At 42.9% G+C, this 21,612-nt stretch overlaps 1 long non-coding RNA gene across 10 annotated transcripts; it reads right to left on the bottom strand.

Moving 5' to 3' along the window:
• Positions 1 to 437: 437 nt before the first annotated feature.
• Positions 438 to 15,815, bottom strand: LOC112224395. Of its 10 annotated transcripts, none has more exons than XR_006079940.1 (15): positions 15,534 to 15,807; positions 8,144 to 8,376; positions 6,767 to 7,409; positions 6,407 to 6,540; positions 5,452 to 5,657; positions 5,264 to 5,357; positions 4,898 to 5,046; positions 4,668 to 4,741; positions 4,394 to 4,561; positions 3,979 to 4,079; positions 3,712 to 3,817; positions 3,422 to 3,531; positions 3,172 to 3,305; positions 1,916 to 1,953; positions 438 to 495 (listed from the first exon to the last, which is right to left on the bottom strand). It is a non-coding gene; the product is annotated as an uncharacterized LOC112224395 (long non-coding RNA). The 10 variants fall into 10 exon arrangements; XR_006079937.1 differs by having other exon boundaries at positions 442 to 495; positions 2,484 to 3,305; positions 15,534 to 15,812; XR_006079936.1 differs by having other exon boundaries at positions 439 to 1,953; positions 2,484 to 3,305; positions 15,534 to 15,811.
• Between the last annotated feature and the right edge of the window lie 5,797 nt (positions 15,816 to 21,612).

Genomic DNA, 21,612 nt, shown 5'->3' with positions numbered 1-21,612 from the left:
AGAACTTCAAAAACAACTGTATTCTTTTGCGTGGGTTGTATTACCAACATAAATGATTACGCACACATACAATAATATAACACAATGAGTTCTGGTTCCTCCAGAAATGTCCTGTACCTCGGGTCTAAAAAGAGTCCAGCCCGGTAAAGGAGTTCAGGGAACCCAAGTGACCTTTGTCACGCAATGTTTGTCCGTTCACTCAAGTGTAGCGTAAACCCAGTATTAATCATACAATCAATAACAATTATTTTATCACACAACTATAAAGCGTATCAACTCTTACTAAGTCCTCAACTACAACCAACTACATAAATCATCACAGTATACATCACATCAAAACAAATTAAATACCGTATACAAAAAGGTTGTAGTCAGTCGGTCAGTCAGACAATCCAATCCGCCAACAGATCTCCAGCTGAGAAAGGCCACGAAGAACGGAGAGGTGTAGTCCACAGACACAAAGAGTGGATCCGATCCTGGGTAAACTCTATTAGGCTACAAAACACACATTTAAATGCAACAAAACAAACAGAATAGAGAAGCTTCAGGACTGAGGGTTGAAAACATCCTCATTCACGTCTCCATCACAACCCCACTTTTGCGCAGCTGATGCTGGCTATTTAATTGGGAATTAAAGGGAAAGCACCCTATTGGAAGGAAAAGCCCTATTTAATTGGCAATTGAAGGGGAAGCGCCCTATTGGAAGGAGAAGCACTGAGACGGTTCATAAAATTCAGGGCCGTCACAGTATGCATGTATGTATATACACACACATCTAAATTTAAGACTAGGCTAAAAACGTACCTTTAAGTGTAAATTATGGGTAGTCCTACCTTACTTTTCATTTACTTTTTATGTCTTCATTGATATCGTGCTTATCATCTTTTCATGAACTCTGACACCTCATCCCAGACAATCAGTTTTCCCTTGATTAATCAGCGTAGGTTTACATTTGAGGGCTAATGTGGCAAAGGTAACTTCACGTTATCCTAGTTAAACTGGTGGTCCACATGCCAAATGAAGCCACGTCACCTGACCAGGAGGGCTGTGACAATCATGGAATTTTGGATGATGGTTATTGGTCTTTTTTGGGGATTTTAAGAGGCACATTTTCTCCTCTCCTCCTGACTGCAAGTTGTCTCCTCTCCCGACTGCAGGGTGGGGGCATTGCCTAGGCAACCAAATACTTGTTTGCTACAACAACTTGCTTGTTTCAGCAAGGAGCAACAAAGATTCATCACGTTGTGAAGAGTCCGTGTTGCCGCAGAAACCGACTCAACCACACGAATAACCGACTGTCCCGTCTTCAGTCAGTCGTTCGTAAATAAAAACAAAACGGTTGTGAAAAATAATAACAACAATGGTTCGTCGGTTTCAGGATTATGCTGTAATTGTGCCAGCCCTACTGACCAAGACAAACCAGGACTTGTTCATGTGGTCCACAAAAACTCTAGGCTCTAAGCATACGGCACAGTATGTTTGAGTGGGTCCGAGTGAAGAGTCTGCGAGAACTGAAGCTGAACTGCTACAGTCACTTTGACCCCTATAGTCCTCCAATGTCAATGCCATATTATGAAACACGGTGTTCCATTCTGAGCCTGCTCAGTGCATATGTATGTGAATGCGTATACATGTCAGTGCTGACCACAGGTTGGGTTGCCTGACTTGCTTATGTAACCAAAAGACTGCTATGCAATTTCTATCAATAAAGGGGAGGATAGGTGGGGTAGGGGTTCATTTTAAATGTTATATAAGATTTGTCTTGGGTATTCCGAATACATTCCACAACCATATATAATTTGATGGCTTTCTCATTATGGCATTGACTGGCTTTACATTCATAGTCCTCTACCAATATTGCAGACAAATAGAGTTAAGCACTAACTACCATGGACAAACAAAATGGCGTACTCACAATTTCTGTCCTATTTCACTCTCCACCTTTCTACGTTCCTACAAGGAAAGGAGGGAAGGATTTGGTTGAAGACGTTTGTCCCTAGCAACATATATAAGGGCTTAATGGTAAGGCTGAGTGACCGCCCAGTTTAACCCCCTTAGACACACCTCTTCCCCAGAGCTAAACAACCTAAACACGTTCTGCACATTTCTCTGCATCATATTTCTGAACAGCTGAAATAAAAAACCCACAGCGATTTGAAATAACATTTCAAAAATATATATATTTTGTAGCCTAATTTGTTTGGTTGTTTAGCGATCGGGAAGAGGTGTCAAGAGAATTCAGCCATGCAGCCACTCCGTATTTGTAAAGGGGCGACTGAGGGCTGTAATATAGGGGAAGGGCAGACACGTCCAGTACAGTGACATCTGCAGCGTGCTAGAAATGCAATGAGGCTCAGATTGAAGTTAATAACAGCCAAACCTTAGTCAAACCCCTCAGATTATGGACACGCATTTTCTTATACATTACTTTCTGTGTGTGCATCGCACAAGGCGGTGCCTGTTGCATCAGCAATTTGTCGTACTGTAAGGGGTGTGTGTGTTCGCATTCAGACTCTCGTCACAGGCGGTAGGTACTGTAGCTGGTCTCTGGTGTAGTGGGATCAGGGTCACTTATCCACAGCTCCAGGGAGCGGCTCAGCCTCAGCCTGAAAACACTCACACATCTCCTCCTTCTGCCCAGACTGACACTCACAAAATGGGTTTCTCCACATCCAACATCAGAAAAGGCTTGTATAAAAAGAATATACCACTTGTTTTTAATCCTTAAGGAGTCTACTGACACAGCTGTGAATCAAATCTAAGTAACATAAAAAATCCCCATCAAAATCCATTAGTTCAAGCTAGAGCTATCAGGGTTTTTGCACGGGCTGCGTCTCAATCTACTGCCTAAGTAAGGGATCAAATGTGTCCAGAAAAACATAAATATTTCCTGAGCTTTCTCATATCTCCTAGATTTGGCACATAGTCAAAAAATAAATCATAAGGTTTTGAAGTGTGTCTTTTTTGCCATTTATGAACCTGTTACTCAATGTGTTTCTATGGGCTATAGTAGAAAAGGCCAAATTCTATATTTTATCAAATCCTGTATTTTTTATTTTTGGGGGATCCCTAAAGGGGTCGTAAAATTACAAATCAAATAGCTAATGACCATCTTAAAACAGTTCCATGTTACCTTAGTACCCCACCGCCCCTATGACTTAAGCCACTCACCAATGACTCAGTGGAATCTGTCGTCAGGGAAACCCATTTCTCCTCCAGAGGCAAGGCCATAAGGCTTGCATCAGTGAGTCTATTCTGACTGGTCAGCCTGAGCCACATGTCAAACATCTGCTGCATGTCCCTCACTGTGGACGGGAGGGGACAGGGATTAGCGTTGCAAACAAATACACTGTAAATGCATTATTTGTTTGGCCATGACACACGCAAAAAGAGGAAAAGCAACAGAAAGACAGAATCTTACAGCTGTTGTTCTTCATGTACGTCCAGACGTCCCTTTCTTCCAGAATGTGGGCGAAGGAACAGTTCCCGATGTCAGTGGCACTTCTTCTGCTTCATCACATGGACACACATCTAGGGAGACTGCTTTATTATTGCACTGTCTGTCCTGATTGTATACTTTCCTGTGATTTTATTTGACAATCCTTGTAATCGGATGTCAAAACACAATTGAAACGGATGCTGACATACTGGCCCTTCTTTATAGAAACCCTTTTCCTTCACAAGTAGTAGCACGACAAATAGCTAACCTACCGTGGAACAAAGGCCAAGCTGCCTATAGGTGTAAAGACGAGAGGAGGAGAGCTGTAAACAACATCAGCTGTATTCAGCATGTGAGAGGTCTGCTGGAAATGACTGCCTGATTGGAGAGATTAAAACAGACCCCGAGGGGAGGGAGGGATGGAGAAAATTAGTAGAGAGGGGTGACTCAGTTCATACTTGTGGGTGTGACTGTGTATGAGAGAGGGGAAGGGAGAAAAGAGTGAGTGATGGAGGGATAGAGAAGGGGGAGGGACTTACGTCATACTGCTGTGGGTATGCACGGGAGAAGAGGCCGCACAACGACCAACTTCTTCTTCTCCAAAGACTTCACCAGCAATACCCAACGCTCCTTAGTCCAGCTGGAGAAAGGGGGAAAGGGGAAGACAGAGATGAGGAAGAGAGATGAGAGATGGGCGGGAGAAAGAGAAAGAAAAGAACATGACTATGGACTACAATCATAAAGTTAGTGAAATTGACCATTCAGAACAAGGTATTTTGCATTTCTATAGAGTTAATCCTTTAATGGGCCTATTTCTTTAACTTTCCTTTTATCCTATTAATTATCAGTTCAGGCCTGGTCATGAAACAGATGGTAGCCCCTGCAGCCTCATATTGACACGAGAACTTCAGCACTTACCATGAGTGCAGATGTCAGTTTGATATGGTCTCTCACCTGTTGTGCAGTACTTGAGGGCCTTGTCTGGTTTGTGGACATGTCCATCCATCTGGCCACAGACAAACCTCATCTTCAGATTTAACCCTGTGCCATCCCCTCCACCCGAGGTTGTCTCCCACTCCCCCTATTCCCCCCACCACAGCTCTGGTATGTGACGTGCACAGGCTGAGAGCATGAGTGAGAGAGATCTTGTAAATCAGGCCCTTAAAACAATAACGCAAATGGTGTATTGTATTAGGAGACAAGGGCATCGTGCCCATCTCATGCTCACCTTCTGTTTCTGTGCATTTTGCTCTAGCCTGTACCGGAGCCTCTTGTACTTCTGTACCATCTCATGGGTGATACCTGGGAGAGAGAGGGAAGTTAATAAAGACACACAAAGTAACAGATGATAGCGTGAACTTTGGTTATTTTGCTGGAATCCTTGATAGAGTGTGTCTGTGTGTGCTGCCATGCTTGCAAACACATGAGTACTTCTGTACTGGTGTCCTGCTGCAGCACCTGGCACTTGAGTTCTATGACGGAGTGGGCAAAGGAGCAGCTGTCCTCGCGCTGGCAGCCGTAACGCACCTCGTGGCGACACATGTCAAACTGGCTATAGCACCTTACTGTGGCGCACGTTGGCAGAACACACCACATGCACTAGGCACCTGAGAAAACAGGGATGAGATAGAGGGGGAAGAGATGGAGGAGGAGAGAGAAGGAGAGGGCAGAAGGGGACAGGGTGCAAATAGCTGACTTGAATATTGTCTGAGGGAAATTGGATTTAGAATCCATTATACCAAGACAAAGTGCTTATTTGGATCTGATACAATGAAGGACAGAGAGAGGATGACGGAAAAGTACAGAAAGGTCTAGGAGACTCACTTATCAAAGGGATGCCGGGCAGTGAGGTTTGAGCAGACAGCCAAGTTCTCTTTGCTGCACTTGCTGATGATGGGAGGCTTACTGTCAAAATATTCTTGCAGAGGGAGAGAGAGCGAAACAGAGTGTGTGTGTACATACAGAATACTGCAAAGTTCACCATGTGGAGGTCTATGTGCATCACACCCTACCTCATAGAGGAACATGAACATGCCCATGTGCTGCTGCAGCAGGAGTGTGACGCTGAGTGCCCGTCTCTCGGTGCTGCTCAGCGGGTCAAACGGCAGCTCCCTTCTCAGAGCCCCCTTCCTCTCCTGGGTCCACAGGTATATTTCCTCCTGGCAGTAGGCAAACGTGCAGTTCTCCCCATACTGGCATTCCTGGCGCTCCTGGACCTCTTCAGGGAGACAGAGGAGGAGCAGGAAATAGGTATGAGGTAGAGAGTACATAATATTTACTATCACTGATGGAAAATTCTGTTTAAGCAACATTAAAACTACTGCCAGCACTTCTGTGCTTATTTGAGTAAGAGAACATGCATGTGCTGGTGACACTGTCTCTGATTTATTTAGAATTCAAGGCACACTTCACCAGCATGGCTACCACAGCATTCTGCAGCGATACGCCATCCCATCTGGTTTGCGTTTAGTGGGACTATCATTTGTTTTTCAACAGAACAATGACCCAAAACACACCTCCAGGCTGTGTAAGGGCTATTTGACCAAGAAGGAGAGTGATGGAGTGCTGCATCAGATGACCTGGCCTCCACAATCACCCGACCTCAACACAAACCAATTGAGATGGTTTGTAATGAGTTGGACGGCGGAGTGAAGCAGCCAACAAGTGCTCAGCATGTGGGAACTCCTTCAAGACTGTTGGAAAAGCATTCCAGGTGAAGCTGGTTGAGAGAATGCCAAGAGTGTGCAAAACTGTCATCAAGGCAAAGGATGGCTATAGAAAGGGTGGCTATAGAAAATATATTTTGATTTGTTTAACACTTTTTTGGTTACTACATGATTCCATGTGTGTTATTTCATAGTTTTGATGTCTTCACTATTATTCTACAATGTAGAAAATAGTAAAAATAAAGAAAAATCCTGCAATGAGTAGGTGTTCTAAAACATTTGAGGCCAGTACTGTACGTACCTTTGCAAAACACAAAGGCCCCCAGGAAGTTATTTTGGTGGGGTCTTCTTTGTTCTTGAAGCGAGACAGCAGCAGGTCCCTCTTACAGCGGTGAGCTGCTTCTGCCTGGTACTGGTAGTCCATATCCCACAAACCTGCAGAGAGAAGAGTAGGGGAACTTATCAGAATAAGGAATATCACAAAAGCATAAATAACAACAATAGAATAAATGCAATCTGGGAATTAAAAAAACACACATAGTATAGAGTATAAAGTATAGTATCAAGTATAGAGACATCCATGTTGTGATAAACTCAGAAGACAGGAGAAAGAAGATGAGAGTATCCATCGGAGTGTTCAGGCGTTATGCCGCTGTCTTACTGTGTGAGGGGAGCTGTGTTTGTAGATCCCAGAGATGATACTGTGAGAAATTCTTCCCCCTGGAGAACAGAACTGCAACACAAGGACACAGGGATACCAGACACCATGTGGCCATACAGCAGTGCTGCTGACACAAACTAGCTTCAACAAACACATTCCCAGAGGACTGTTCAGGGTCACTGGGCAGTTCCGGGAAGGTTTAAGTAACAGCTGATGCAGGTTTAAACTGTATGGTTGCAAAATAAGACTGGATAGAGAAAAAAAAAAGCCTGCTACAATGGCTTTGCTGTTTTCAATATAATTGACATCACCAAAACACACACCCGGATCCATACACCTTGTTCATATGTCAGGCAAGATGTACTCAGAGAGGGAGTCCAGCCCTCCAATTCCAGCCCCTCCTTTGCCCTCTGTGTCCCCAGCCTCCGGGGAAAAGGCCCCCAGGGCATCCAGCACCTGTGTGGAGGTCTGGTCCCTCTGGCCCAGCGAGGGGTAGGTCTCCAGAGCGGACATCTGGCTGACAGTGAAGCTGAAGAAGGCAGGGGGTAGCTGGGGTGAGGGGGCTGGAGGAGTATGGAGGGTGCAGGCCCACAGCTGTGTTGGGGAGGTTGGTGGGGATAGCACCTTGGACTGGGCTCTGTGACTGAGGGAGAGAGACATATTATTCTAGATCTCCTTCTAGACCAGAAATGCATAGCTCTGTGCTCCATGTAAGGTACTTCAGTAGTGGAAGTTAAACTACTAAAATGTGCAACCCGTCAGACAGTAGTGGGAAAAGTATGCAAATGTCATACTTGAGTAAAAGTAGATACCTTAATAGAAAATGATTCAAGTAAAAGTCACTCATTAAAATACTACTTGAGTAAAAGTCTAAAAGTATTTGGTTTAAAATATACTTAAGTATCAAAAGTTAATTTCTAATTCCTTATATTATGCAAACTATACGGCATATTTTCTTGTGTTTTTTATTTATTTACGGATAGCCAGGGGCACACTTCAACATTAATTTACAAAATAAGCATTTGTGTTTAGTGAGTGCGCCAGATCAGAGGCAGAAGGGATGACCAGGAATGTTTTCTTGAAAGGGGGTGAATTGGAGCATTTTCCTGTCAAAATGTAACAAATACTTTTGGGTGTCAAGGAAAATGTATGGAGTAAAAAGTACATTATTTTCTTTAGGAATAAAGTAAGTAAAAAAACAACTTATGTAGTACTTCAAACTATTTTTTACTTAAGTACTTTACACCACTGCTGTCATGCAACTCCCGGAAATACTTCCTTAAATGTTCCTATATTCTACTGACGAATGTCTGTACCTCCTCTCTCTCATCAAATGTCTACTGGTCAACAGAGGGACGGTAGTAGCGACCCTCTCACCTCGCTGACTTTCTCGGAGATGCAGTCATCCCCCAAGCAGGCTGTCCAGATCGTCAGGGATCACGCTGCACTCCTCCATGTGCTCCGACACGGGGACAGAGTAGGGCATGCGGGGCAGGCCTGTACTGGGGCTATCTGATTAGGTCAGCACAGGGCGTGGCCACTGGGCTCATCGCTAACAGGGATGGGTGTGGCCAGAGGGGCGGGGATACACTGGGCGTTGGATAGATCAACTGGGAGGGATAAAGAACAAAGAGGAAGATGAGATCGAGCCATGGAGAGAAAGGAATTTGAGAGACACGCTAATGACAATGTCAAATAAATTGTTAAAGTTAAATGTTATGTTTTTATGGTGAACTGACATATCTGATGCAATGTCAGTCAAAGATTCTGCCCATTGGAGGACATCTAAAATAAGAGACAAGGCATGGTTAATCAAAACATTAACCATTCACCCGTAATAAGAAAATGCCAATAACCACATTTCCACCCAGTTTTCATGCGAGTAAAGTCATACCGTATAAATAAAAATCAAGAGAGCTGTGATGGAAACAGGATGTTTTGGTAAAATGTTATAAATGAAGAAAGATCTTTTGTTCATTCGTGATCTTTTTGTGTCGGTAAAATGAAAGCGAAATGTCAGTGGAAACGCTTTTATGCAAAAATATTGATATAATAACCAAAATATAGGAGTAAACTTGAAGTCACGCAATGATATGGTGTGGTCATCCCACTACGACTCAGGAAACCATGCAGTTAGGCTACAGATTAAATAAGTTATGATGAACTTCACAGGGTGGTGAAAGTGCCCTTGATGTTCCTTTCCAATAAATATTGAGGCTCTTATTCTGGTGACATGGTGATAGATCCAAAACGGCAGTCAAGTGTTTATTGCGCTGTCCCTGCAACATTATTTGAGCCATTTAGTTTACTTGTTTCTGACTGAAAAGTTGTTCCCGAAATCCCTCATTTGTTTAAGAAAAACATTCCACATTGCCTCAACCCTTGCACTCTTTACGTGAATCATGTTTATTTTATTTTACATTTATTTTACTAGGCAAGTCAGTTAAGAACAAATTCTTATTTTCAATGACGGCCTAGGAACAGTGGGTTAACTGCCTGTTCAGGGGCAGAACGACTGATTTGTACCTTGTCAGCTCGGGGATTTGAACTTGCAACCTTTCGGTTACTAGTCCAATGCTCTAACCACTAGGTTACCCTGTAAGCATTGCATGCGACCAACAGGGCCTGACCTATAGCCGATCATAATCACATCAATAAATTGGTTATAACAAACTCTGAACACAGTAATGTCGACAGAAAAATGGATGCGGAGGACGTGAAAAATAAACAGGAAACGTGCAAAATGTTTACTGGTTGCTCCAGAGGAAAAAGTGGAAGTCAGATCTGTGGAAGACATTTGACAGTTGTGGAAACTACTGGAGATCCAGAAAAAGGAGGGTATAGGAGCAAGTGTTACGTGAGTATTGTGTGTGCCAAACAGCTGGTGATAGACTACAATAATTTTTTTTTTGACCATTTGGAATAGTGTAAACACTAAATAAATGTGTACCAGAAAAATATTTATAAAGCCTTTATTACACCAGACTAAAAAAACAGTTGAATATATTCGTGAATTGTAGTTTATTAATTGTTTAGGTTGATTGTTCAAAGCACCCTTTATCTAATTATAAGGCAAAAATGCTTGATTTCATTTCGAAGCATGAATGTCTTGTATGCTGTCTGATGGCAGGAACGAATTAATGATTGATACAGTAGCCTATATATTGAAATATAAGCATAAGTAAGTTGAGGTATTAAGACTAAACAAAACAGGCTCTTGGGCCTACTGCTCGATAGTGGTTATATAAGGCTGCTATACAACTCCTACTAATGATAACGGCATTGTTTATTATAATGATCATAATAATAACAACAACGAGATCAAGAAAAAGAAGAGTATAGGAGTGAGAACTGCATGCATATTATGTGTAACAAACAGGTGCTGTTAGATTACAATATTATTTTTCTGCCTGTTTGGAACAGTGCAAACATCATTAAATAAATTCTAAGCAACACCAGTCTGTTGTAGCGAAGAAAAAAATAAAGGCTTAATTACAGCATGGAAAAGACTAAAAACAGCCAAATCGATGAAATTGTTTTATATGACATTTTGCCGTTCCATGAGGCTTGTTGCTCACGGAAATCAGTAGGCTATTAAACAAACAGTCAAACAGGCAACAGAAGCAGGATCTGTCTTATTTCTGTAGATATATATGGATGATTTATAAAGCCAGGCACATTTAACAGTTATGCTATTGATTATAGACTTAAATAAGTTGTGGTTTGCCCTCCTCAATTTTCTTAGACATTTAGGCTAAGCCCTATTCACATGGGACAAGATTTATTAGAGAATGTTGATTATGTAATAATTACCCCAGAATGTCCGTTATTCCAGAGGACGATTCGGACTGGATTCGTTTTTTCCCAAACTGCCCAGTAATTCATAATTCTTTCTCAATAAATATTGACAGTTGATGGAAGCCTGGAGGTTCTTCTAGGCGTGAAGATATTTCAACAAGTCCAGGCGCTAACAGGGCTACACTGTCAACTCGAGCTCGATCACAAAGTTTCTAAACCATACCAAACCACCTCTGGAATACAGTGCCTTCGGAAAGTATTCAGACCCCTTGACTTTTTCCAAATTTTGTTACGTTACAGCCTTATTCTAAAGCGGATTAAATTGTTTTTTCACCCTCATCAATCTACACACAATACCCCATAATGACGAAGTAAAAATACATTTTTGACATTTCTGCAAAAAAACATCACATTTACGTAAGTATTCCGACCCTTAACTCAGTACTTAGTTGAAGCAACTTTAGCAGTGATTACAGGCTCAAGTCTTCTTGGGTATGAAGCTAAAACCTTGGCAGTTTCTCCCATTCTTCACTCCAGATCCTCTCAAACTCTGTCAGGTTGACACTTATATTTTCAGGTCTCTCCAGAGATGTTAGATCGGGTTCAAGTCCCAGCTCTGGCTGGGCCACTCAAGGACATTCAGAGACTTGTCCCAAAGCCACTCCTGCGTTGTCTTGGCTGTGTGCTTAGGGTTGTTGTCCTGTTGGAAGGTAAACCTTCGGCCTAGTCTGAGGTCCTGTGCGCTCTGGAACAGGTTTTCATCAAGGATCTCTCTCTACTTTATTACGTTAATCTTTCCCTCGTTCCTGACTAGTTTCCCAGTCCCTGCCGCTGAAAAACCCCATAGGGATTAGAGGTCGACCGATTAATCAGAATGGCCGATTAATTAGGGCCGATGTCAAGTTTTCATAACAATCGGAAATCTGTATTTTTGGACACCGATTTGTCAGATTAAAAACATTGTTTTACACCTTTATTTAATCTTTATTTAACTAGGCAAGTCAGTTAAGAACACATTCTTATTTTCAATGACGGCCTAGGAACGGTGGGTTAACTGCCTCGTTAAGGGGCAGAACGACAGATTTTCACCTTGTCAGCTCAGGGGATTCAATCTTGCAACCTTACAGTTAACTAGCCCAACGCTCTAACCACCTGCCTCTCATTGCACTCCACGAGGAGACTGTCTGTTACGCGAATGCAGTAAGCCAAGGTAAGTTGCTAGCTAGCATTAAACTTATCTTATAAAAAACAATCAATCAATCATAATCACTACTTAACTACACATGGTTGATGATATTACTAGTTTATCTAGAGTGTCCTGCATTGCATACAATCGATACGGTGCGTATCGTTGCTCTAATGTGTACATAACCATGAACATCAATGCCTTTCTTAAAATCAATACACAGAAGTATATATTTTTAAACCTGCATATTTGGCTAAAAGAAATCCAGGTTAGCAGGCAATATTAACCAGCTGAAATTGTGTCACTTCTCTTGCGTTCATTGCACGCAGAGGTCAGTGTATATGCAACAGTTTGGGCCGCCTAATTTTCCAGAATTTTACGTAATTATGACATAACAGTGAAGGTTGTGCAATGTAACAGGAATATTTAGACTAATGGATGCCACCCCTTAGATAAAATACGGAACGGTTCCGTATTTCACTGAAAGAATAAACGTCTTGTTTTCGAGATGATAGTTTCCGGATTCTACCATATTAATGACCTAAGGCTCGTATTTCTGTGTGTTATTATGTTATAACTAAGTCTATGATTTGATAGAGCAGTCTGACTGAGCGGTGGTAGGCAGCAGCAGGCTCGTAAGCATTCATTCAAACAGCACTTTCGTGCGTTTTGCCAGCAGCTCTTCGTTGTGCGTCAAGCATTGCGCTGTTTATGACTTCAAGCCTATCAACTCCCGAGATTAGGCTCGTGTAACCAATGTGAAATGGCTAGCTAGTTAGCGGGGTACGAGCTAATAGCGTTTCAAACGTCACTCGCTCTGAGACTTGGAGTGGTTGTTCCCCTTGCTCTACATGGGTAACGCTGCTTCGAGGGTGGCTGTTGTCGTTGTGTTCCTGGTTCGAGCCCAGGGAGGAGCGAGGAGAGGGACGGAAGCTATACTGTTACACTGGAAATACTAATGTGCCTATAAGAACATCCAATAGTCAAAGGTTAATGAAATACAAATGGTATAGAGAGAAATAGTCCTATAATTCCTATAATAACTACAACCTAAAACTTCTTACCTGGGAATATTGAAGACTCATGTTAAAAGGAACCACCGGCTTTCATATGTTCTCATGTTCTGAGCAAGGAACTTAAACGTTAGCTTTCTTACATAGCACATATTGCACTTTTACTTTCTTCTCCAACACTTTGTTTTTGCATTATTTAAACCAAATTGAACATGTTTCATTATTTGAGGCTAAATTGATTTTATTGATGTATTATATTAAGTTAAAATAAGTGTTCATTCAGTATTGTTGTAATTGTCGTCATTATTACAAATAAATAAATAAAAATCGGCCGATTAATCGGGATCGGCTTTTTTCGGGGGGGGGTCCTCCAATAATCGGTATCGCCGTTGAAAAATCATAATCGGTCGACCTCTAATAGAGGATGGTGCCAGGTTTTCTCCAGATGTGACGCTTGGCATTCAGGCCAAAGAGTTCAATCACGGTCAGATTTATGAAGAAAATGTTTTATTTAATACATTTTAGAGTAAGGCTGTAACGTAACAAAATGTTGAAATATTCAAGGGGTCTGAATACTTTCTGAATGCACTGTACCTGTCCTGGCATTTTGATATTTGAGTGGGTAGAGTCAGAGGTAACGAAACTTCTGAGGGCTTATGTAGGCCTTACGGACCATCAGGCCTAGTTTATTAGCCAGGTCCTGGGACAGTTCACCCACCTGCCTGTCCTGTATGAGAAATAAAGTACATCCCATAAACAATAAGTTCAAATGAAATGTTTTATTCTAAAGAAATGAGAGTAACTAAAAGCATGTCGTAGAATAAATTAGATTCATCATTTTAATTGAACTATGGTTCCGGTGCTCGTGTGCCCTGTGGCCTTGACTTACATGTGGGGCAGTGAGAAGGCATCCAGTGCCACACCCATAGGCCTCCCGGAGTCGGCCCAGCTCCCTTAGAGAGCTTTTCTGTAGAGCGCCCTGCGACTTGGCTGCTTTTCCTTCACTCTGTGGTCCAACTCATCCCAAACCATCTCAATTGGGTTGAGGTCAGGTGATTGTGGAGGCCAGGTCATCTGATGCAGCACTCGATCACTCTCCTTGGTCAAATATCCCTTACACAGCCTGGAGGTGTGTTTTGGGTCACTGACCTGTTGAAAACCTAATGATAGTCCCACTAAGTGCAAACCAGATGGGATGGCGTATCTCTGCAGAACGCTGTGGTAGCCATGCTGGGTGAGTGTGCCTTGAATTCTAAATCAATCACAGACAGCGTCACCACAAAGCACCCCCACACCATCACACCTCCTCCTCCATGCTTCACGGTGGGAACCACACATTCGGAGATCATTCGTTCACCTACTCCGCGTCTCACAAAGACACAGTGGTTGGAACCAAAAAATCTCAAATTTGGACTCATCAGGCGAAAGGACAGATTTTCACCGGTCTAATGTTCAATGCTGATCTTTCTTGGCCCAAGCAAGTCCCTTCTTCTTATTGATGTCCTTTAGTAGAGGATTCTTTGCAGCAATTTGACCATGAAGGCCTGATTCACGCAGCCTCCTCTGAACAGTTGATATCGAGATGTGTCTGTTACTTGAACTCTGTGAAGCATTTATTTGGGCTGCAATCAGAGGTGCAGTTAACTCTAACGAACTTATCCTCTTCCTTTCCAGTGGCAGTCCTCATGTGAGCCAGTTTCATCATAGCACTTGATGGTTTTTGCGACTGCATTTGAAGAAACTTTCAAAGTTTATGACATTTTCTGTATTGACTGACCTTCATGTCTTAAAGTAATGATGGACTGTCATTTCTCTTTGCTTATTTGAGCTGTTCTAGCCATAATATGGACTTGGTCTTTTACCAAATAGGGCTATCTTCTGTATACCACCCCTACCTTGTCACAACACAACTGATTGGCTCAAATGCATTAAGGAGGAAAGAAATTCCACAAATGAACTTTTAACAAGGCGCACCTGTTAATTGAAATGCATTCCAGGTGACTACCTAATGAAGCTGTTTGAGAGAATGCCAAGAGTGTGCAAAGCTGTCATCAAGGCAAAGGGTGGCTACTTTGAAGAATCTAACATATAAAATCCATTTTGTTCAACACTTTTTTGGTTACTACATGATCCCATATGTGTTAGTTTATGTCTTCACTATCATTCTACAATGTAGAACCTAGTAATAATAAAGGGAAAACCCTAGAATGAGTAGGTGTGTCCAAACTTTTGACTGGTACTGTACACATGCTAACTAACCATTTTAACATTGTTAAGCGTGTGTGTGTGTCTTACAAACTGAAAGTGTGCCGCTGCCCTGTTGACGTAGAGCTCTGCCTGAGCATAGCGGGCCACTTTGACCCCGTTATCCACCCAGTCGCTTTAGCTTGTAACTAACGTTAGTTTCTCTTTGGTTTGTTTACTTACGTCTGATCTTCAACCAGCAGTGACACTACTTTAATATATATATATATATATAACTAGCCGTTAAATATATAAAATACATAAGAGTAGCTAGCTATATCAGCTGGCAATTCAGTTTACAGAACATATTTTTTTTGATTAACGTTATTTATGGAGAGCCCATTTGCCTGCATCAGGGACAGCATCGTAACACCGGGGCTAACTAGGTAGTTAGCTGGCTGGGTCAGTTCAAAATAACAGTGACAACTGAATAACAGATATACAGCTTCATAACTGTGATTTTGTAAATTCGTAAGGTAGCTAAACTGACTGGACATTAACGTGCTAGCTAAAGTTAGCTACTCACCGAAAACAACACCCCGTCCCGACCTTGTTCTTCTCCAAAAACTGTTATCTAAATAACTTATAGAATATTAATACTCCAGACACATATTTGTCCAGGGTAAATGGTTGTTGAATCTGGACGGAACATGTGAGAGTTTTTACCCCAAATTCTACACAGTTCTTCCCCAATGAAGTTGCGCTCAAATCAAGAGATGAGACGCTTGGTCCTGTAGAACTGCGGGTTGGTTGATAGTGGCTATTTTCAATGTGACCACTAGGTGGCAGTTGCATTGACGAGCAAGCAGAGTCAGAGTTAACAAGAGTTTGTAAATAAATGTTTATCATGTTCATAAATTCCTTTTTGATTGTTGAACACATTTTGAAAAAACCTGTGGGAAAAGTATTGATATTACACAAAAAGAGATGATGTATGCTGGTTGCTGGAAGCTGTTTACCGAACCAGGGCGGAGGAACCAGGGTCTTGCTCTGTACCTGTTTCACTGAGCTTCCTTCAGAAACAATTGGACTCAGGTCGCTCTGCCTCAACCTTGTAGGTGTATGCCTCAGCCATATCGTCTAACCATTTACTCATCGATGGAAAATCGTCAGGGGCCCATTTCCTCATCTGCCAATTCGTACAAGGTGTCCGCCAACTGCATCCCCCCCGGGCTAGTATTGGAGGCTTTGACAAAATCTTATTTTGAGCATACGGAGGAGGCGGACATAAAATGGTTCTCGGAAATTGCTTTCCTCTTGGCTATTTCATCAGCAAAACGTGTAAATTAACTCCACGTGCTCTCTATGAGCCCTATCTGCATACGATGGAAGACAGGCGACCTTGGCATGACTTTATGGCCCAACCAGCCTTTTTGCCTAAGGTTTTATCACTTCTTGACATCAATCAAGCCATCAAACTGGCAGCCTACTGCCCCCCTCCTTTCCAGAATGTGGTGGAGCGAACAAATCTTCTGCCATTTTTCCAGTGGCACTGGTGCATTAGTCAGAGATTAGTGGTGCTATTCCTCGTGACCTTGTTGGTACTGTATGATTCATCCAAAGATTAAACCGCAGTGACAGTGTGAAGTAACTATGGGTCTACAAAGACCGTCAGTACTTTCCTGTCACTCGGAATCTTTAGGGCAAGAAGCAGTGTTGCCAACTCCTCAGTAAGGAAAGTAGCTATTGGCTGTCCTAAAAGTCACTAAATGACGTCATCACCTAATTTGCATAACTGTGCATGTAATTGTGATGGATGCTGTAGGAGAGAAGAATAACGTCGTGGGAGAGACAAAAAGTGAGTAAAAAAACACCCTAAATATGTTTAGAACTACAAATGAACTTTCTTCTGTTGATTCTTTTTTTATGTCACAATTCCAACCCTCATCCTTTATCCGGGCTTAGGACCGGCGAGGGTGACCCAAAAGAGACACTCTGGAGGAGTTACATAGTTAATATTTTTCTTAATTTGGTTTTTAACCTTATGGTCCACTTAGGAGCCTACAACAAGTCACAGTAAAACATGAACATTTTTAACCATAACATAAAAACTACAAAAATTGCATACAATCGAAATGGACCAAAAAGAGAAAATAGAAAAAAACTGTCCGTTTTTTTTCCTTCCAGACCCCCCTCCACACACGCACAGGCTGTGCTGGCTCACAGAAAGAGTGGGTGTTCGTCATTTTGGTAAAGGCTCTCTATGGCAGGTTCAGCAACTGGGGGAGCTGACTTAAATGAGTAAGCAGCTGATGTGCCAAAAAGCTGCAAAACATTATCAGGCAGCTGGTGCTCATAGCAAGCCTCACCAGACAGCTTCAGTCCATATCGAATGTACAGGATGGAGTTAAGGGTCTGCAAGGACATCCAATTTCTACCAGCCATGGCAAGTTCTTGAAACGGGTTGATATCAGCTGCATCCCTGAACCTCCAAATCTCACTCCAGATTCCCAGTGTGTTTTGTGTCTCATTCCATTTACTAAGATGGATGGCACACCATTGCTGGACAATCTTGTCTATCTCTGCAGGGGAGTAGCCAAGGAGCTTGGCTATTTTTTTCTATTCCGCTCTGGCTCTTATTGTGCTTTTGAGTTTCCTCCACATTGAAAACTGACATGTACTGCAATGCTTCGATGTTGTCTGGCATTCTCACCCTCAACTCATTAGTGAGGGAGATGGTGAAGGCTACACACCGCTTTCGGACATTGTTTTCATCCTCAGGCGCCAGGTGGAGCTCAGCTGCCTTTGACTCAAAGAGGTAACCAAGGTACGGTTTGGGACTGATGTATCCATCTATTGGCCCTTTGAGTACATCAACACGTGCCAGTGGATTCAGCACCCTGCTGCTCACAGACTTGATCAGACTAACCAAGCTGTCAAGTAGCTTAAGAGGATCTACTTGCTCTCCCTCAAAAGCCTTGATGGCCAACTGTACCTCACCCAGCACTGACTTCAAAAAAATGCAGCCTAAGCTCCTCCCACTGGTCCAAAATGCGTAAAACCACAGGTTCAATGGAGAGCCAACATGTGGCACACACACCTCGGTATTCTGTAAAGGTTTCTCCCCACAGTTGATGGTCTCATATATGGCCTTGTAGGCCTCCCTGCGCTTTGGAGACACTGAAAACCAGTTTTAGTCTCGTACCAAGTACTCCACACTACGGGGGATGGTGTCATTGGAAGCATGACTTATAGAAAGCTGCAGAAAGTGGCACACACAGCGAATAAGAGCCAGATATTTGAGGCCATACTCCTCCTTCAGCACTTTATGGACCCCATTGTTAATCCCCGTCATAATAGGCATTGTCAGTCCCTATCCCCAGGAGTTTCTCTTTTTTAAGACAACACTTCGACGACAGCCACAACAGCAGTGGCTATAGATTTGACATCTTCTCCCTCCAACTCAACAAGCCCCAGAAATGTTGATACAATTGTCTGCTTGGGGTCACTAAAGTACCTTATCACAACCCCCAGGTACTTAGAAACACTTACATCCGTGGACCCATCGAGGAGGAGGCTGAAACGCTGGTCACCCACATCTGTGGACCCATCGAGGAGGAGGCTGAAACGCTGGTCACCCACATCTGTGGACTCATCGAGGAGGCTGAAACGCTGGTCACCCACATCTGTGGACTCATCGAGGAGGAGGCTGAAACGCTGGTCACCCACATCTGCGACCAACTTTTTCAGAAAGTATGGTGCTAGAACACCATTAATAATTTCTGTGCACTTTGAAGTGGGTAGCAGCAGTGGAGTCTGAGAAAGCAGCTCTACATGCTTCTCCAATGTGATCACATGCCAACATGGAAGTGTTCAGTGATAGCTAATGCCATGGTGGCCTCAGCCTTTTTTGCAGAGTCAATGTTTTTAACCATAAATGGCAGCTTGTTTTGAGTGGAACTGTTATAAGGCTTTGCCAAGTGAGTATGTTTTTGAGTTGTCATGTTTTTTTTTACATCACTAAGTTTGGCGTAGAAATCAGCCTTACAATACAGGCAGTATGCCCAGCCTTTGAATTCAGGGTTTGATTCCTACTCCTTCCTGTATTTTTGAGTGTACAGTTTAGACTGAGACATGATGAGCTAGCCAGCTAGATGTTTTGCTTATGTCACAGAGAGGCACACACACAGTGGACAAGGTGAGTAAGTGACTGAGGCTGTGTGAGTCAAATGCAGTGATTTATTTTAGACAAAGAACATTTTACATTTACATCCCTGAATGTAAGCCAGGGCGGGATCAGCCAGCGGCGGCTTCCCGCATGCACAATTCATTTGTGGTCTGGACGTGGAGGGGTGAACATCTCCTGCTCTGACTGCAGCTGGGAGAGACTGCTGTGTGAGGACTGAGTGCTTTGGGACGGGGGTGGGGCCCACAGCAGCACCCGCTGAAGCGTAAGAATGATACCTGCTTTCATGTCAGAGTCTCAAAGTCTCCAATAACACCAGAGAAAGTCGCTAGATTTGACGCTAGTCAACTTTTAATTTTTTTTTAATGTGTCGCTAGAATAGAATAGTGACTAAGTTGGCAACACTGACAAGAAGGTTCTCTGAGACAGTGCGTGGTCTGACGTACGGTTTTATATGAACCGCGGGCACATCCTCGCATGCTGTCACGTCACCTGCGTTCCTTTGTTGTTATTATTACTCGGACTGCGTGGATCGAGGGATACAATCCTCACTTTCAACCGTACTGACGGTCTTCCAGGAATTCGTAGAACCATAGTTGCAGTGCATTTGGAAAGTATTCGGACCCCTTGACTTTTTCCATGTTTTGTTACATTCCAGCCTTATTCTAAAATGAATTAAATTATTTTGTTCCCTTATCAATCTACACACAATACCCCATAATGACAAAGAGAAAACAGGTTTAGACATTTCTGCTGATTTATTAAACTAAAAAAAAAAAAAACTTATTTACCTAAGTATTCAGACCATTTGCTGTGAGACTCGAAATTGAGCTCAGGTGCATCCTGCTTCCATTGATCATCCTTGAGATGTTTATAAAACTTGATTGGAGTCCACCTGTGGTAAATTCAATTTATTGGACATGATTTTGAAAGGCACACAAAATAACTTGGCACAGTTTGACAGTACATGTCAGAGCACAAACCAAGCCATGAGATCGAAGGAATTGTCCGTAGAGCTCCGAGACAGGATTGTGTCGAGGCACAGATCTGGGGAAGAGTACCAAGAAATTTCTGCAGCATTGAAGGTCCACAAGAATACAGTGGCCTCCATTCTTAAATGGAAGATTTGAACAACCAAAATTCTTCCTAGAGCTGGCCACCCGGCCAAACTGAGCAATCGGGGGAGAAGGGCCTTGGTCACTCAGACAGAGCTCCAGAGTTCCTCTGTGGAGATGGGAGAACCTTCCAGAAGGACAACCATCTCTGCAGCACTCCACCAATCAGGCCTTTAGGGTAGAGTGTCCAGACAGAAGGCACTCCTCAGTAAAAGGCACATGACAGCCCGCTTGGAGTTTGCCAAAAGGCACCAAAAGGACTCTCAGACCATGAGAAACAAGATTCTCTGGTCTGATGGAACCAAGATTGAACTCTTTGACCTGAATGCCAAGCTTCATGTCTGGAGGAAACCTGGGATTATCCCTACATTCAAGTATTGCAGCATCATGCTGTGGGGGTGTTTTTCAGCTGCAGGGACTGGGAGACTAGTCAGGATCGAGGGAAAGAAGAACGGAGCAAAGCACAGGGATGCCTGATGAAAATCTGCTCCAGAGCGCTCAGGATCTCAGACTGGGCCGAAGGTTCACCTTCCAACAGGACAATGACCCTGAGCTTCAGGACAACTCTGAATGTCCTTGAGTGGCCCAGCCAGAGCACGGACTTGAATCCAATCTAACATTTCTGGAGAGACCTGAAAATAGCTGTGCAACCTGACAGAACTTGAGTGGCTCTGCAGAGAAGAATGGGAGAAACTCTGCAAATACAGGTTTGCCAAGTTTGTAGCATCATACCCAAGAAGACTCGAGGCTGTAATTGCTACCAAAGGTTCTTCAACAAAGTACTGAGTAAAGGGTCTGAATACTTACAGTTGAAGTCGGAAGTTTACATACACCTTAGCCAAATTAATTTAAAACTTTTTTTCACAATTCCTGAAATTTAATCATAGTAAAATCCCTGTCTTACGTCAGTTAGGATCACCACTTTATTTTAAGAATGTAAAATGTCAGAATAATAGAGTGATTTATTTCAGCTTTTATTTCTTTCCTCGCATTCTCAGTGGGTCAGAAGTTTACATACACTCAATAAGTATTTGGTAGCATTGCCTTTAAATTGTTTAACTTGGGTCAAACGTTTTGGGTAGCCTTCCACAAGCTTCCCACAATAAGTTGGGTGAATTTTGGCCCATTCCTCCTGACAGAGCTGGTGTAACTGAGTCAGGTTTGTAGGCCTCCTTGCTCACACACGCTTTTTCAGTTCTGCCGACACATTTTCTATAGGATTGAGGTCAGGGCTTTGTGATGGCCACTCCAATACCTTGACTTTGTTGTCCTTAAGCCATCCATTTTGCCACAACTTTGGAAGTATGCTTGGGGTCATTGTCCATTTGGAAGACCCATTTGCGACCAAGCTTTAACTTGGTCGC

This window comes from Oncorhynchus tshawytscha, linkage group LG25 (genome assembly GCF_018296145.1).
Source record: "Oncorhynchus tshawytscha isolate Ot180627B linkage group LG25, Otsh_v2.0, whole genome shotgun sequence".
In the NCBI taxonomy this organism is placed as follows: domain Eukaryota; kingdom Metazoa; phylum Chordata; class Actinopteri; order Salmoniformes; family Salmonidae; genus Oncorhynchus; species Oncorhynchus tshawytscha.
Note: the sequence above shows the minus strand (reverse complement) of the source record. Positions and strands in the feature narration are given on the sequence as shown.